Consider the following 18,000-nt stretch of genomic DNA (forward strand, 5'->3'; position numbering starts at 1 on the left):
GGCCCGTGAGCCATGGCCGCTGAGCCTGCGTGTCCGGAGCCTGTGCTCCGCGACGGGAGAGGCCACAACAGTGAGAGGCCCGCGTACCGCAAAAAAAAAAAAAAAAAATAAGCAACACTACATTTTATAATTAGCTACAACTTGACAAATTAATTAGTAGAGCAGCACAGCGTGTTCCCTGAAGCATCGCTTACTATATTTTCCTTAGAAAATCTATGTCACAAATTACAGATGTATTATTAAAAATACTTGTGCAATCAGAGTGAATTCTAAAGGTGTCCTTTTGACACCACTTTCTGGGATGGAACAAGGGGCTCAAGGCATTTAGAAATATCAAATCCACCAGCCAAGCTTTGAACCACAAAAGTGTTTGCAAAGATTTACTTCTTTCCCTGGAAGGGGAACAAAGGCTGTCAACAGCCAAGATCTGGCCTCTGGAAAAGAGTTATTAACAATTAATTACTTGAGGTGGTGTGAAGGGAGAGATGCTGGGCCCCAGGAGTATAACGATCAAGGGCATCAGACTGAGGGGCTGGAACCCTTGGCCATCTATTAGCGGTACCATGGTGTTAGGCAGGCTTCTCATCCAGAAATTGATACGGTTATAATAATACTACCTACCTTGCAAGGTTACTGTGAGGGCTGATATGTGACTTCATGCCAAATGCTTGGACCAGGGCCTGGTCCGTAGGAAGAGGCCAATAAAAGTTGTCACTATTATTGCAAGATGCACTTCCACTGGAAGGTTCAAGAGGGTACTGTCTAAGGAAGCCTTTCAGGCTGGTGGCCTAGATGCCTCATCCTTTCCTCCAGGGATAGTCCAGGGCGTGTTCTCAGCCTTATTTGTTCAGAAACTGTTTCTCTTTGAGGAACCACCAAGCTCACTGAAATGGATTTACACACCAAAAGGCCAATGAATGAATGGCAGTGAGAGCTCTAACCAGTGGTGTGCTGCTAAGTGTTTAACAACCAGCTCTCAGGTGGTGGGAGGGGAGAGGGGGAAGCCCTGAGTTGGAGGATTTGCCGTGCTATAAATACTCCCACCATGACCAATTTCAAGCTATCACATGATGTCACTGAATACAGCAGAGCTGGGAAGAGATGTACACGCAGCTCTCACGAGCAGGTACAAGCTGGTCTAGCACAACACCAGCGAAACTGAGCCTGGGATTGAAATCTTACATCCATGAGACAAGGTGCATTCTTTTTCTGGAGGCAAATCTCCTGGGCTGCTGAATTAGAAGCAGCAGGTAACTAATGGGACAAGTGGAGTTAGCCAAATGCACCATTACCTGCAGAGCTGACGGTCTTGCCGCTAAGCCCGCAAGTCCATTAGCTTTCAGGTGCTGTGCTCACACTGGTGATGACACTGCCAGTGAAACCACGCCCCTCGCAGGTACAGGGGTCCCCCTACCCCACTTGTGTTGTGGTTAGATGGACATGGCCAACTCCCCTTTGCCTTTGCTTCTGGGGGGACCAACCTCCACTTCTCAGTGCTTCTGAATATCCTGTTCTGTCCTGACACAGAAGCCATTCCTCTCTCTTTAAGGGAGCCATTCCATGCTTTCTGTGCATGTCTATGCAGATCTATCTGCGTTGGCTAAAGTGATAACTCTCAGAGGATGGTCTTATTGCTATTAATTCCTAGTTCTTGGAATAGAGAGTCACCTCGCAACAGCCCTTATCTTCTCTTCAACAGGCTAAATTTGTAACCCCCGATCCCACTCTAAGCCAATGTTATCCTTGTGATGACAAACCAAGCAATCAGCAAACCCCATACATTTTGTTTTCAAAACAAAAATTCTGAAACCCACCCCTACTTCCTCTCTACCACCACCTCCTTCCCTTAGGTCCTCATCATCTTCTGCCAAGACTATTCCATTGTCCCCTAGCTAAGTGTCCCACTTTTCTTCAATCTTACACCTTCCATTCCTTCCCTCCTTTACACAACTAGAAAAGGAATTCACAATGCAAAACTGACCTTGTCATTCCCCCCTCCCAACCTCCCTCTGGTCACCTTCCCCTGTTCCCCTAAACCCTACCCTCAACCCTGGCAGTTCTAGATGATACGATAGACCCTATGCTGTCTTTACACATGCAGTTCCTTCCATTCAAAATTCTCTTCCCCACCCCAGTTGGACTACCTTGGACAGCTCCTCTTAACCCTTCAAAACCCTTTTCTGAGTTTTTCCACTCAATGCTAATAGATTATGAGGAACAGCTTACTCCTTCCCCATGTTTTATCCCAGATGCTAATGAAGAAATGTCATCCTTTCAATGTAGAAGAAAACGCTACCGTTCTTCCTTTCACCTTTCACAGGCTCCTCCCTTTAGGAAGGTGAAGGTGTTACCTGCTTGGGGACAGGGCAAGAGTTTGACACCCACTGGCTCACATATCTCTAGTGGCCGGCAACAGTGAGTAGAAGGGTGAAGACCGAGGCCCAGGACAGGTGCCTGAATGGTCAGATCTGTAGACTGTCTCCATGCGTAAGGCTCAACAGATGCATTTGAGGAGAAATAGCAGAAAACCCATTTTGACTTCAGCTCCAAAACAGGTCTTAATGCAGCAGTAAAACAGATATTTGAATCCCTATCTGACTCTTATGTATGTCTCTCCACGGTCCAGACCTCAAATAAGAGTCAAGTATGAATAATGAGCCCCTGGAAGCCGGAACGTGTGTCAGAAAGAGACTTGTACTCAGAGTGGTAATTATATGCTAATTTGTTGGTCTCCCCCAGTGGAGTGTGAGCCCCTGGAGGGCAAAGGCTGAGGCTTTTCTCCACTGAATGCAATGCATTCTACAAGCACTGAGTATCCATCCTACTTCGGTGGGGTGTCAACTGTTGTTGGACCTGAACGCTTTGAAAGAGCAGGTCCAAGACGGTCGCCGGGCTGCAGGACCCAAGCCTTCTGCAGTGCGTGGTGGGGATGCGCCCACCATGGAGGGATCCAGATGCTACCCACAGCCCACTCCCTCTGTGGCTCTGCCTCGCTCTGCCACCTCCTCTCTTACTTGGTTCCTTTCACTCTCGTTCCTTCTCACTCTGCCTCTTTCTTGCTCCCTGCCTGTGTGATCTGTGATGTGACTGCTCGTTGGTGCCGGGGTGCCAACCACCCCTGGATCACAGAGGAAGGGGCATCACTTCGTTTGCACGGAGACCTCCTAGACCACTTCAGACCGGCGGTGTTTAGGGCAGAGCCACTGAAATCTACTCCTACAAACAAACTAACCTGGGGTGTCAGTGGTGGGGCAAGCCCTCGAGCCCCTGTGGAGGCCTCCTGCACGGCCTGAAGTCTTGCAAACACCGCAGCCACAGAGCAGAACCCTCATCTGCCTTCACCATTACCACCACCAGGGGCTCAGAGAGAAACACACGGGCCTTTGAGGTGCAAGACTACTAGCCACACCCTGTCCCGTGACCTGTGGGAAAGAGGCTGACCTTATTTAGAAACCTCCCTGGCCAGTGTTATTTCTGGGGCGGCATCCTGAAATAGGGTGGAAGAGGGGGAACTGACAGTTTGCTTTCTCCCCTGGTGAGGCCAGCCACGGGAGCCACCTGAAGCAGCCTGCCTTTCCCAAAGGGTCACACAAGCTTTGTTGTCTTCAGGAAGCTTGAGGGCGGAGCTGCCTGCTGGAGCCCCGGTGAACCCCTAATTCGGTTTCCACCACTTTTCACTGGAAGCGCTAACACACCGTCCCTCACCCCAGATACCTGGCCTCCCACTGCCTGCCACAGGGGGACCAACCTGTCAGGCCCTCCCACCTGGGTAAGCTGAACCCGCCCCTCTGATTCCAGCCACATCCTGGGGACCTATCCAAGGGGACCAAGCAAAGCCAATCATCTTGTCCAGTGGCAGCCCCTCTGAGCAGTCTCGGCCAGGAGACAGGACCAGATCCACCAGCTCCTCAAACAGCCCGGCCATGCGATGGGGAGACCGTGAGGGTAGCAGGGGGGCTCATGAGGGCTCCAGACCATCCTACGAATGGCTACGTGAGCACAGCGGCTGGCCCAGTTCTAACCCCTTCCTTCCAGATGACTGTTTCCAAACCCTCAGGACAGAGAGGAGGCTTGTTCGTGTGCCTGGAGTCTTTCCTCCCCCAGAGGAGGTCAGCCTGGCCTGGCAGTCAGGCCTCTGGGCTCCCAGACACCACATTCACAAAGCACACAGCTTCCAGAAGAGTGGGAGCCTCCCTAAGAAACAGAGTTCCCTCTGCAGACTGGGGCCAGCAGTGCCTGAAGGAAGTTGGAGAGGGAAGAGGGACTTGACCTGGAGAGATAAAGCCCCGGCTGCCCTGGCCCCCAGGACCAACAGGTGAGCAGAGGTCCCTGCGCAGCTGGAAGGTCTGGTCAGTGGTCCAAGAAGCTTCTAGGAGCCTGGAGGTTTGAAAGTACCTCCAGGAGGTACTTTCAAAGCTGGAGATGCTGCCAACACCGGAGCAGCAGGCTAACGGCAAAGTCAAGTTCTACAGGGCTGCTTCCAAAGAACTCAGTGGCAATCTGCCAGGAGCAGGAGGTGGTCCTGCCATTCCTGCACCATCCAAGCTGCCCTCTGAGCATCTTCCTCTGCCTCTTCATCTCTGAGCAGCTCAGAAAGCCCAAGATGCCAGAGAAAAGACTTCGCGAGAGGCCATCAGAATGTCTATTCTAGGGTTTCCCTGGTGGCGCAGTGGTTGAGTCCGCCTGCTGATGCAGGGGACACGGGTTCGTGCACCGGTCCGGGAAGATCCCACATGCCGCGGAGCGGCTGGGCCCGTGAGCCATGGCCGCTGAGCCTGCGCGTCCGGAGTCTGTGCTCCGCAATGGGAGAGGCCACAACAGTGAGAGGCCCGCGTACCGCAAAAAAAAAAAAAAAAGTCTATTCTACCAGCGGGAGCAGCGTTACACACCCTCCTCCCACACACAAACATGCCTGAAACTCCCAACCAGGAAGTGCCCTCCCTCAGCCCTGAGCCCCGCATCCCTGGAACCCAGCAGAGCTCTCAGATTCTCTCCTCTCTAAGCACCCATTTCTGCACTCCATCGGACTATTAAAGAATCAAGACCAGAAACAAGTAAAGCTCTCCCCCTCCATTCCAGCGGAATTAAATCAGCATAAGGAAGACCTTCCTGACAGCTGGGGGTTGGGACCGGGCACTGAGGATGTCAGGAAGCCCAAAGCCTCCCTTGGGAGTGTGTCCTGAAGTCTCTCCTGCAGGCCTCTTGCCCACAGCCTGCTGACCCCTGCCCTCATTACCGGCTGGACAGGCCTGGAGGCACCGGAAAGGGCGCAGATGGCCCGGCTGCAGGCTATGGGTGACCTACCTCAGCTCTGCATCCAGCTGGAGCTTCAATTTGATCTCTGGCAAATTCACAGCTCGCCTGAATTCAATCAAACCCCCTCTGGAACTGTATACTGCATCGTAAATAACCCGACTACCAGATTTTTGACCACTCTTCCAAAAACAATTTCTTCTCATCCTCCACTTCTGATCCCCCAAACGTCAGCTCCGACACTGAATTTTACCAATCTATAAAAATCTGTACTTTCTGGAACTTTTAATAGCTGGATCTTTACCAACAAGGTAAATTATCCCATGTGCTATGAGCCTATGAGATTCTAAATTTCAGAGAATTAATGCATGACGACAGAAAATGAAAATAAAATATTTAATATGATTATTGAAAGACTTAACAATCATCATGTACAACATGTATTCTATATGAAGAAAGCAAGTAGTATATTATCATACTATACCAGTTTACATCTCCTCAATAGACCACTAAAGAAATATCAGCTATTTTATCCGACTCCAGTACACAAACACGGCTTAAGATACTAAGGTTGTCAAGGTCAAGAGCTGAACCATGCTGTGTTAAATTCTCAACCCCAGCTCCTTGGCAAGCGCCAGGCTCGTAACACGTGCCATAGAAATGTTTGGTTAATGAAGGGATGAAGGAATTAATGGCATTCCAGTGCATCCGATGTTTAATTTTCAAATTTCAGGCAAACATCCACACAGCCTGCCTCCTTCCCCTACTCAATAATCACAGCACATAAACTTAGAAACCTGCACTGGCCTAACCATTTCTAACATGCCAACGAGTGTTAACTCTGGATATATTTTAATTGCCGGTCCTCCTGAAGAGCCAGGAAGGCCTGAAACATTGCTGATCTACAGAAGACACATGATTTGCTTAGAAATGAAGAACTAGACATTCACACAAGCAACTCTATCTTTCCATCCTCCTTCTCTCTATTGCATAGTCACTGAGAGTGTATGACAGCCTACCCAGTTTCCCCCCGGGGTCCCAAGACCTTACCTCCCATAGAAAAACTTATTCGAAAAAAGAAAACCTACTAATCACATCACAGAGGTGCTATTATCAGGTCCACAAGGGAATTCCCAACAGATAAGAACAGGATCTACCATACTGAGTGTTAGTGGATTAAATGAGTTAATACAAATAAAGCTCCTAGAACAGTATCTGGCACGAGACAAGTCAGATAACTCAGTAAATGTTATCTGTGCTGAAATAATTTCTATGAGACTGTAGATTTCATGAAAGCAAGTATTTGTAAGTCCTTTTTCCCAGTGTTGAGAGGAGAGTCTGGCACATAGCATTTGCCCAATAAACATTTGTGTTGACTGGCCCCAAGCTTCAGACGAAGGGGAGTAAAGCTGTATAGGAGAAGAAGCATGTAGGGCGCCTGGGACAATCTTGGAGGGAGAAGACAAGAGGCAGAGATAGAGGGAGGGAGAGAAGAGAGAGCAAGATGGCAGAAGGAAGGCTAGGTACCAAGTGATGGCTGACCATCTCTGCCCCCTCACCCCCAGCAAATCTTAAGGAAAGTCTACCAATCTCATGACTGATTAGTGTGATGATTGTTGACTGGTGGGAGAGTTGTTCCAGTTGTTGTTGGAATCAGAAGCGGGCTAAGGTTCCCACCGGGAATATGTGACGCAGGGCAGCAGCTGGCTCAGAGAAAAGGAAGCCTGCAGACTGGAAAACCTTTGGAGATACACCACTATCTCTGGGTGAGCTCTGGACTTCCACTCACCATGGACTTGGGCAGGGGTTTCAGGGTGATTTCACCTTGGTCTCAAGGCACAGAGTGGCCAGTGAGTTCTGGGTTATGGTCAACATGACCACATCAGGTAGACAGTTAAGAATTTCTTCATTCTCTTCTCAAAGTTTAATCCCCCAAAGAGTTGATCTGATAAAGATCATACATAATAGTGAAACCCTAAACTCACCTTGATCCATCTGGATTGCTCACCCCATGCCAGCAGAGGAGGAAGGAGGGCTTATCTTGACAAGTGATACTGTCAAGGAAGAAAAAGCCGGGTGTTCATTTCTGGACAATTACTACCTCCATATAACTCCCAATTACTGATCTCGTGTATGCAGGCTCTTTACATATGTAAATGCATTGAATCCCAGCAATAATGCTGCAAATCATTAAGCCCTCTGCACAAAGAAGACATGGAGCCTCGGTGAAGTCAAATCACTGCTGAGGCCCATGTGTCAGCAAGCGGGCAAGTGGGGACGCCACCCAGGTCTATAGGTTTGATGGCAAAGGGTACGTCCTATCCCCACTCAAACTCAAGATGGGCCACTGGAACAGTGGTTGCAAAACTTCCCCACTCCTCACTACCATGTACTCTGAGCATCAGGACAAAGGACTGCCTGAAAACTAATTAGCTGCTCGTATTCAAAACTAATTAGTTTGCCTTCAGCTCACTGAAGCCTCACCCTCAATGATTAAAAATATCAAACCTGAATTCATCATCAAAGACAACTCCCCAGCAGGAAACCCACTCGTCTAAACAGCTCAGCCTCCTGAGCTACCTGGGTCCTGATGGAAGAAGGGATTATGGCCGTAGGCTGAACAGTAATCCACAAGCACAGAGCAGAGCCAAGCCCTGAGTCCACGGACCCGAGCCAGGCACATATTATTAAAACATAAGCTGAAAATCACTTATTCTGCATTAGGTGATTAATAGTGCTGGCCCTTTCCTGGGACATGGCAGCAGCCCTGAGAAATGATGCAATTACCCCCGTGAATGGAGATGTTAAGGGACTCGTTACTACCTGGGCGAGGTGTACAATTTCATGGTTAATTAGGACTTTGGGGGAGGGGGGTAGCACCGCTATATTACCCAGTCTAAACAGAGTTCCTAACCCTGCTCCTCTCCTTGCCTTTAAACTGTGATGAAGTAAACTTTAAGGACTGAGGCAATCAAAGAAGCTCTGGGCTAAGGAGAACACAGCCGTGATTGCTGGAGATGGTTTTCACCATGATCCTGGATTAGCCAAGTCCTGGCGGCCTTTCATCCACACACGAGCCACCTGGATGCCCTCGCGGTACAGCAGAGGCACTGCAGACGTGGTTTCCAGAGAGAAAAATGACTTTTAATCAAGACTGGGAAATGGAATTACATGTGCAATCAGATAAAAACAGCCACAAAACCACAAGCAAGGGAGCTCACTGCAATACTGGACTTCCTTTCTTAGAGGCTAGCAAGAACTCAGGCATTAATTATGCTGATGCGGGCATCTGGATTTTTGTTCTCAGGCTGACCGGAACTTCCCAGGAGGAAAATAATGGCTGCTTCGCCCTCATTGGAAACACCCCATGTGGCAATGCAGGGCTGCATGCCCTTTGTCAGTTCCTGCTTTTTGCTCTCCTGGCCCTGACCTCAAGCTTATCATCCCGGCAGACAAATGAACACATGTGTAGGTTTTCCTCACTTTTGGAAACAAACTCCAAATGCTTAGTGAGGAAGATAAACTATTCCGAGGCTCCAGGATCAAAGGTCACCAGTTAAGGGCTCTAATTTGCATGCATTTCAAGTTCTTAGGCATATTAAGCAGAGTGCCATACACACACACACACACACACACACACACACACACATATATTTTTAAATAGAAACACTGACTTCTTTGACCTCTGAAGGATCACCTGAGTGCCCGTCTTAGGCAAAAGTGGGGCAGACAGGCAGCTATGGCCTGGGATTCTGAGTCTATTAACATAATCACTTCCTTTGGAGCTCTGCAAAGCCTTACAGGAGCCTCCGAGGGAGAAGGTATAGAAACCCCAAGCACTGCAACCTAATAGTCTAAGGTAGAGAGACTGCCAGGGGACGCCAGCTGGGATCCTCCTGTCCCAGAGGCAGAAGCACATAATAAGACTTGGAAATAAAACCACATCAGGGAAAAGTGAGGCTAGGCCAGTGGCATGGGCTCAAAACTCAATGCCTGGCATCCATGGCAGAGCTTCTGGCTGATGCTAATGGCCTCTCCCCCTCCTGATGGAAGAGTCTGGGTGAGTGGTTGTGTGTAGAAATGCCATCTGGGAGGTGGGGTGGGAGGAGAGCTGCAAATTGTGCGGCTCCATGTGGCCTAAAGCCATGTTAACTTTTTTTTTTTTTTTTTGCGGTACGTGGGCCTCTCACTGCTGTGGCCTCTCCCGCTGCGGAGCACAGGCTCCAGACGCGCAGGCTCAGCGGCCATGGCTCATGGGCCCAGCCACTCCGCGGCATGTGGGATCTTCCCGGATCGGGGCACGAACCTGCGTCCCCTGCATAGGCAGGCGGACTCTCAACCACTGCGCCACCAGGGAAGCCCCACGTTAGCTTTTTATTCCTGACATATCACACTGAAGATTGACCTAGTTTGTAATGTCAATAATAATAATACGGAATTCTACAGGACACGTAAAAAGTTCACAAGTTTTAGAGCCCTGTAGACTTGGGTATGCATCTTTTATTCCTTCTCTTTTCTGAGGCTCAGTTTCCTTCTCAGTAAAATGGAAATAGTAACTTACTTCTCCCACAAAATTAGTGCGAGAATTGAAAATGGAAAAAAAAAAAGCTCTTCTATATATCAAGCCTTGTGCCAGACATCTCATATATGTTGCCTTATTCTCAGTCCTTCCATGAACTTGGCATTACCACTGTCCCCATTTTCCAGGTGGGGCACCGAGGTTCAGGGAAGTTAAGCAACTTGGTCCAAAAGCCATTAGCTGGTAAACAGCAGAGCTGAGATGTAAACTCAGTGTGTTGACAACAGGTCCTGGGAGTATCACAACCACACAGCAGCCCCTCATTCAGCGGTCACAGCCTCACCTCCCCACCCCCATCCTACCACCACCCTCACCCACTGACTTCGATTGGATCACTGGGATAGAGAGGCAGTCTCTCATACATTGCACTGATTCATATCAAATTTTATTCTGTTCGATCTGACCCAACATTCTAGCAACATAGATATTTTTGACCTATAAAATTTCCTTCATAAAGACATTATTCCTGAATAAAGAAGACTGTGGGAGAAGGGCTATTGTGTGGCTCAGGAAAAGCCTGGTCTAATAGTAAAGGTGAGGAACTAAACCAGAAGACGGAAAGCAAGTCTGGTATTAAAAACCAACGACAGGCACTTCCCTGGTGGCGCAGTAGTTAAGAATTCACCTGCCAATGCAGGGGACACGGGTTCGAGCCCTGGTCCAGGAAGATCCCACATGCCGTGGAGCAACTAAGCCAGTGCGTCACAACTACTGAGCCTGGGCTCTAGAGCCCACAAGCCACAACTACTGAAGCCCATGTGCCTAGAGCCCATGCTCCGCAACAAAGAAAAGCCACCGCAATGAGAAGCCTGCGTACTGCCCCTGCTTGCTGCAACTAGAGAAAGGCCGCGTGCAGCAATGAAGACCAAACGCAGCCAAAATTAATTAATTAATTAAATTAAAAAAAAAAAAACCAACGACAGACATACTTGGTCCCTGAACAAGACAGAGGCTGCTTCCCACTGGCACTAAGACAATCCAGCCATTTAGTAGCAGTGGGGACCCATGAGAATCAGGGTAGCCCCAGAAGTCATGCGTTTTTCCAAACCACTGGGCCTGTTGGTGGGTACGGCTACATTGCTTGGCTTTGACTACCACTGGGATCAGAGTCCATCCCACGAGTCTTAACTTGTCCAAACCCTTAAGAAATTACAACACTCTTCTTGAGACACATTTGAGCCCTGCCCACAGCTCAGCCTCCCCTTCTCCTTGTAACCCCCTCAAGCCCGTCATACTGTTGCCAGTTTTTCTGTAATGGAATGTCCATGTCGCCCCTTACATTACATAGAATGTCCACGTTGCCCCCTATATGGCTGGTTTTTAAAAGGGAGAATCTCTTCCTACTCTTCCCACGGAGCAAGGGCACGTGTGTTGAACACTGGCCAGAACTCAATCTCAAACTGTCTGCTTGTCCAATTCTGCCAAAACGTGGCAGGCGGTGGGGAAATGACAGGCTCCGCACACATGAAAATCTGGGTGCATTCTCACAAGAAAGCCAGGTGTGCTTCCACAAATGATACACATCCAAGGATCACTGGAAAACCAAGTCAATAAATGTGTGAGGGGTGACAGGTTGGTAGTGACACTTTATAAGTCTGTGTTTCTGATTATTTACTTAAGCTTTTAAAAATTAAGCACAGATGGCTATCATCAAAAAGACAATAAATAATAAGTATTGGCAAGGATGTGCAGAAAAGGGAGCACTCGTGCACTGCTGGTGGCATTGTAAATTGGTGCAGCCGTTATGGAAAACAGTATGTATTGGCACTTTCCTTAAAAAATTAAAAATAGAAATACCTTATGATCCAGCAATTCCCCTTCTGGGTATTTACCCCAAAAAACCAAACGACTAATTCGAAATATACATGCATCCCCATGTTCACTGCAGCATTATCTACAATAGCCAAGACATAGAAGCAAACTAAGTGTCCATCAATAGATGAATGGATAAGGAAGAAATGGCATACATACATACACACACACACACACACACACACACACACACACACACACACACACACACACACACACACACACACACACACACACACACACACACACCCTGGAATATTATTCAGCCATAAAGAAAAAAAGAAATCTTGCCATTTGCGACAACATGAATAGATCTGGAGGGTGTTACACTAAGTGAAATAAGACAAGTATCATGTGATCTCACTTATGTGTGGAATCTAAAAAACAAAACAAATGAACAAACAAAACAAAATGAAAACAGACTCAAAGATACAGAGACCAAATGGGTGCTAGCAGAGGGGAGGGGGTACAGAGTTGGACGAAATAGGAGAAAGGGATTAAGAGGTACAAACTTCCAGCTATAAGATATATATACAGATGTAATATACAGCATAAGGGATACGGACAATAATATTGTAATAACTTTAAATGGGGACATATGGTTACTAGACTTATAGTGGTGATCATTTCATAATGTATTTAAATGTCAAGTCACTATGTTGTACACCTGAAACTAACATAATATTGTACACCAACTATATTTCACTAGATAATAAAGTTTACTCAATAAATATTTTACATGAAGCACAGAAATTCTCAACTGGTAAAATTAATTTAGAACTTACAATATCTTTTCTTGAGTAGGACTCAACATCACAAAGATTTGGATTCTCCCTAAGTTAATTTGTAAATTTAAAGCAATAACAAATAAATGTCAATAGGTTGTTTTTCTGGTACTGAACAAGCTGATTTTAAAGTTCAAAAGGAAAAATGAACAAAGAGGAGAGCTACGGAAAAAAACCACTAAAGTCAAAGAATAGTAGGCGTTTTAGAGAGACCTAATCCTCCCAGGTATGAAAATGTACTTATTAGACAACATCAATAATTAAAATAGTTTGGTACAAACATGTGAAAGATCATCAGAAAGATCAGTGAAACAGAACAGAAATTCTAGAAATAGACTCAAATATATGCAGGATTTTAGTATACTAAATTTATAAAAAATATATAAATTTATGCTATACATTTGGCATTGCAAATCAATGAGGAAAAGATAAATGTTTCAATGAATGGTATTGAGACTCCATACCAAGCAACATTCTAAATGGATCTTAGGTTTAAATGTTCAAAATGGAACTATAATAGAACTGCTAAGAAACATGGAGAAAATCCTTTATAACTTTGTATTAGGGTATATTTTGTTGTGAACTAAATTTCAGAAGCCATAAAAGATCGATAATTTTACTACATATAAATCAAAAACTTCTTCATGAAAAAAAGCAAAGAAACAACAACATACTGGGTTCAGTATTTTCAACTCATGCAAAGATCAAGGGATAAAATCCCTAATTATAAAGAGCTCCCAAAAACCAACAGAAAAATAAGCAAAGCACATGACTAACAGAATATGAAATACAGATAACTCCTGAGCATGTGAGATGCTTAATCTCACTCACAAGAGAAATGCAAATTAAAACTATGCTCTCATACTATTTTTGTCCATTCAATTGGCAACAATCCAGAAGTCTGATAACATATTCTGTTGACAAAACTATGGGAAAGCAGGCACGTTTATACGTTGCTTGTGGGAGTATAAATCGGCACAACCCTTTTGGAAGGGAATTTTGCAATAGCTATCAAAATTACAAGTGCAAAAATCCTTTTACTCTGCAATTCCACTTTTAGAACTTTATCTGATACTTGGAAAAATGCAAACTGACCTAATTACAACATTATTCTTTGCAGCACTGTTTTTCACAGCAAAAGACTGGATAGAGCCCAAATGCTCTCATTAGGAAGCTGGTTAAATAGGTAATGGCACATCGATACAATAAAATACTGTGCAGCTGGGGAAAAGATGAGAAAATTCTTAATATACTACTACAGAAATATCTCTGAGATGTGTTACCAAGTGAAAAAAACTAAAGGGCTTCTCACTGCAGCGGGTTCTCGTCGCGGAGCACGGGCTCTAGGCACGCGGGCTTCAGTAGTTGTGGCTCGTGGGCTCTAGAGCGCAGGCTCAGGAGTTGTGGCACACAAGCTTAGTTGCTCCGTGACATGTGGGATCTTCCTGGACCATGACTGAACCTGTTTCCCCTGCATTAGCAGGCGGATTCTTAACCACTGCGCCACCAGGGAAGTCCCAATTCATAAGTTTTAAATTGTATGTCATTCTGAGTGGCGTCAGAACGTCCCACCATCCTGCGGGAGACATGAATCATCCCTTTGTCCAGCATATCGCCCTGTTAGTCACTTACTAGCCATCTCCATTATCAGATCATCACACTCTCATAGTGTTGTGTTCAAGTCACCCTTATTTTACTTAATAATGGCCCCCAAATGCAAGAGTAGTGATGCCAGCAATTCAGATATGCCAAAGAGAAGCCATAAATTGCTTCCTTTAAGTGAAAAGGTAAAAGGTCTCAACTTAATAAGGAAAGAAAAAAAATCATACGCTGAGTTTGCCAAGCTCTACAGTAAGAATCAATCTTCTATCCATGAAATTGGGAAGAAGGAAAAAGAAGTTCTTGCTAGTTTTGCTGTCACAACTCAAACTGCAAAAGTTATAGCCACAGTGCATGATAAGGGCTTGGTTAGGATGGAAAAGGCATTAAGTGTGTACAATAAGATATGCTGAGAGAGAGAGAGCACAGTCACATAACTTGTGTGGCAGTATATTGTTACAATCGTTCTATTTTATCATTAGTTGTTTAGCTCTTACCGTGCCTAATTTATAAATTAAACTTTATCCTAGGTGTGTATCTACAGGTAAAAATACAGTATATTCAGGATTCAGTACTATCTGTGGCTTCAGGCATCCACTGGGGATCTTGGAACGTATCCCCCATGGAAAAGGGGGGCTATTATAATCATATACATTATATAAGACTCATATGTATGCAAACATTCATATAAATTTCATAATTCAAAACATTTTCATGAGCAAGATATGCCTTTGTCCCCAGCAATTGTACATTTAGAACTCTCTTAAGGAAATCACTAAGAACGTGCTCAAAGACTTTGGTACAAAGCTGTACCTCACAAGCAAATGTTCGACAATAGATGATTCATTAAATAAATCATGGCCTCCCATAAAACGGAATGCCAAGCGGGTACCAAATTTATGCTGCAGAATGTTTAATGAGACCAAAAGATGTTTACTCTCTGCTGGCAAAGATATACACTAAAATATTCACTGCACTTATCTCTAGGACTGGCATTATGGATGACTTCTATTCTTTTTGCATATTAATATTTTCTAATTTTTCTACAATGAATATGTATTACTTGTGTAATTAAAAAAACAATAAAAGTTATTAAAAAGGAAAAAAAAGAAAAACCCCAGCATAGTTGATTGGTACCCAAGAGCAACACCCTCATGGACATCACTTAACTAGCTTCTCTACTCTCATAAATTTTAAATTACACTACGGTGAAGTCCAAAAGCTCTCCTCAGGGGCTGCAGAGGGCAGGCAGGGTTTGAGGCTCTGCTCCACACTCTTGCCCTCCCATCCCTACACACACACATATTCAAACACACACTTAGAGTAGCTCCCCTTTTTCACGTTTTACAAATAGGCCTTCTGCCTAAGATTTAACTTAGCAGATGAAAAGACACAGGAATACTAGCCCACGAAGCTCTGTCCTGACACCTAGTCCAAGCACCAAGAAACCACTCAACTCGCAATACCCCAGAAATGTCTTCTCAAAACTCAGGTCATGGGCCTGAAAAGCTTTTATCCCAGGCAGATGACAGCATGAGTGAAGGCCCAGAGGTGCGATTCAACAGGACTCACGGGTAGGCAGAGTGTGGGCCTGTCTGTCTGCTAGAGAGAAAAATGGTGGTGGGGGGGAGGAGGTAGCAAAGTGAAACCAGAGTGGGCACCTGAGAAGCAGAGACATACCAAGGAAGGGGGTCAGCGCCCCCCACTCACTTCAGCAGGTGCCGGAGCACAGTGTGGGTTGGTCTTTGAGAACGTACTGAGCTGCATCTGCCATCAAAGGCAACTTGATGCTGGAGGTTCAGACTTGGGCTGGTCTTTCCCCAACTCTAAACGTAGGTTAAGACCAGCGTCCCGCTGACTCTTCTTGCAGGCGAGGGCTTTTTCCTTGTGAGTGTGAAGGAGGGAGCAGCAAGCCCTGCAAAGGCTGAAGTACTCACTTTGGTCCCTGGCTGCATGAAGTGGCTGACCTGTATCTAGTTCTGAAATGTCATCAGTCTAATAATAATATAATAGCAGTCATCGTTTATCAGGTTTTCACTGTTTACCAGGCACTGCAATAGCATAAACAATTTCATTTAAACCTAACAGCAAGGCTCTGAAGTAGTCTGGGAGACTCGCTGTAAACATGGTCCCACTTCTCCACTCCTTCCTGTATCCACGCTCTGTGTCATGTGACTTCTCCCATCAGGATGTGGAGTCGATATTTCATCACTTGACTTGGGGCAGATATTTCGACTTTCAGCCAAAGATGTGCAACAGAGATGATGCTGTGGCAATTCTAAGCCTAGGCCTCCAGAGTCCCTGCACACTCATTTTCTTGCAATCCAGCCACTTTCATGAGAACAAGCCGGGGAACAAGAACAAGAACATCCTCCTGGAGGATGAGGGACCACTTGGAGAAGAGCCATCCCAGCCAAAGCCACCCTAAGCCAGCCAACACTGCACCTGACCACAGACATAAGTGATCCAAGATCAGCCAAGCCAGGCCCAGATCAGCAAAACCACCCGGTAGACCTTAGATTCAAGAGAAATATTATATGGATGTCATTTTTAACTGCTAAGTTTGGGGATAGTTTGCTATACTGAATCGCTATGGCAATATATTAACTGGAAGCGGGTGAGTAGTACTGTGGTTGCCAAACTCAACCTGAGAAAGGAGAAACTTTCCTGTCACAGACTGAATATGTACCCCCCCTCCCACCCCTCACCCCCCTACCCTGAACTCGTGTTGAAACCCTTACCCCCTCTGTGCTGCTATTTGGAACTGGGGCCTTTGGAAGGTAATTAGCATGAGATGATGTCATGAGGGCAGGGCCCTAGTCTGGTGGGATTATTGCCTTTATGAGAAGAAATAATAGAGCTCACTCTCTCGCGCTCTCTTTCTCTCTCCCCTCTCTCTCTCTCCTCACTCTTCCTCTGCCATGAGAGCACACAGCGAGAAGGCGGCTGCCTGCAAGGCAGAAAGAGGGCTTTCACTAGAATCCAACCATGCTTGCACCCTGACCTAGGACTTGCGGCTTCCAGAACTGCGAGAAAATTAATTTCTGATGTTTAAGCCCCAATTTGTTATGGCAGCCAGAGGAGATTAAGGCAAGATCTCACAGCTAGTAGGTAACAGAGTGAGAACCCAAAGCCTGTGCCCTTGAAAAACAGTTCATGGCTTCCTACCCAGCCTCGGGGCTGTGACCGGAGCAGATGGACTCTGCTTCCAGGGAATTCATCAGCCACATCCAGTGGGCTGCCCTCTGTCCTGAGCCATCCTGGAATCCTAAATGTTGAGGCACATGGAATTTCAAAGCTGGAAACAGACTTGGAGGGCTTTAACTCCAACTCCCCGGTGACATAGATGATGCTGCTGAAAACCAGATGATCCAAATGAATTGTCCAAGGTCAGACTACATACAATGGCAAAGAAAAGACTGGAGTAAAGGTCTCCTAGCCCCCAGGGAAGTGCTCATTGGTCCGCACAGGGCTGCTCTGTCTCTCCAAGCATAATAAGAGCAAGAAAGGGTTGTCCTTTGGCAACTCTCCTCTTGCTCCCCACCCCAGCGCCCCAAGGGTCCCAGTCTTGAGTTCCAGGAACCAAACCTCCTAGGAGCTGCTTATGAATTCCTATCTCATCTTCCCCCTTCCCCAAGCCCTTCTCCACAGATCAGCCTGCTAAGCCACACAGCCAACACAGCATGGGCAGATGGTAGGGCCTGGGTTCCTAGCGGACAGGAGGCTGCTTCAGCCCACCAGCATCATAAAGGCAGCAGCAGCGTATGCCCATGTAGGAGCCCCTAGGTCACCCTTAGAGCTTCTCCAAGGCCACACAAGGATCTTGTAGCAGAGGCTATAGCTTATGGAGGAGGTTTGGCTGTTGCCATGCATATGGTGGCCAGGCAGCTACTTCTAAGAGCTTGCACACCACACAGTAATCAGGAGCCCCTAGGGCTTGGGGCCCATCTGCTATGCAAAGACAGAGCCTCA

At 46.4% G+C, this 18,000-nt stretch overlaps 1 protein-coding gene across 2 annotated transcripts in view; it reads right to left on the reverse strand.

Moving 5' to 3' along the window:
• GRID1 (glutamate ionotropic receptor delta type subunit 1) overlaps positions 1 to 18,000 on the reverse strand; it is a 666,827-nt gene that overhangs the window by 367,290 nt on the left and 281,537 nt on the right. The window lies entirely within an intron of this gene.

This window comes from Orcinus orca, chromosome 14, assembly GCF_937001465.1.
Source record: "Orcinus orca chromosome 14, mOrcOrc1.1, whole genome shotgun sequence".
NCBI classification, from domain to species: domain Eukaryota; kingdom Metazoa; phylum Chordata; class Mammalia; order Artiodactyla; family Delphinidae; genus Orcinus; species Orcinus orca.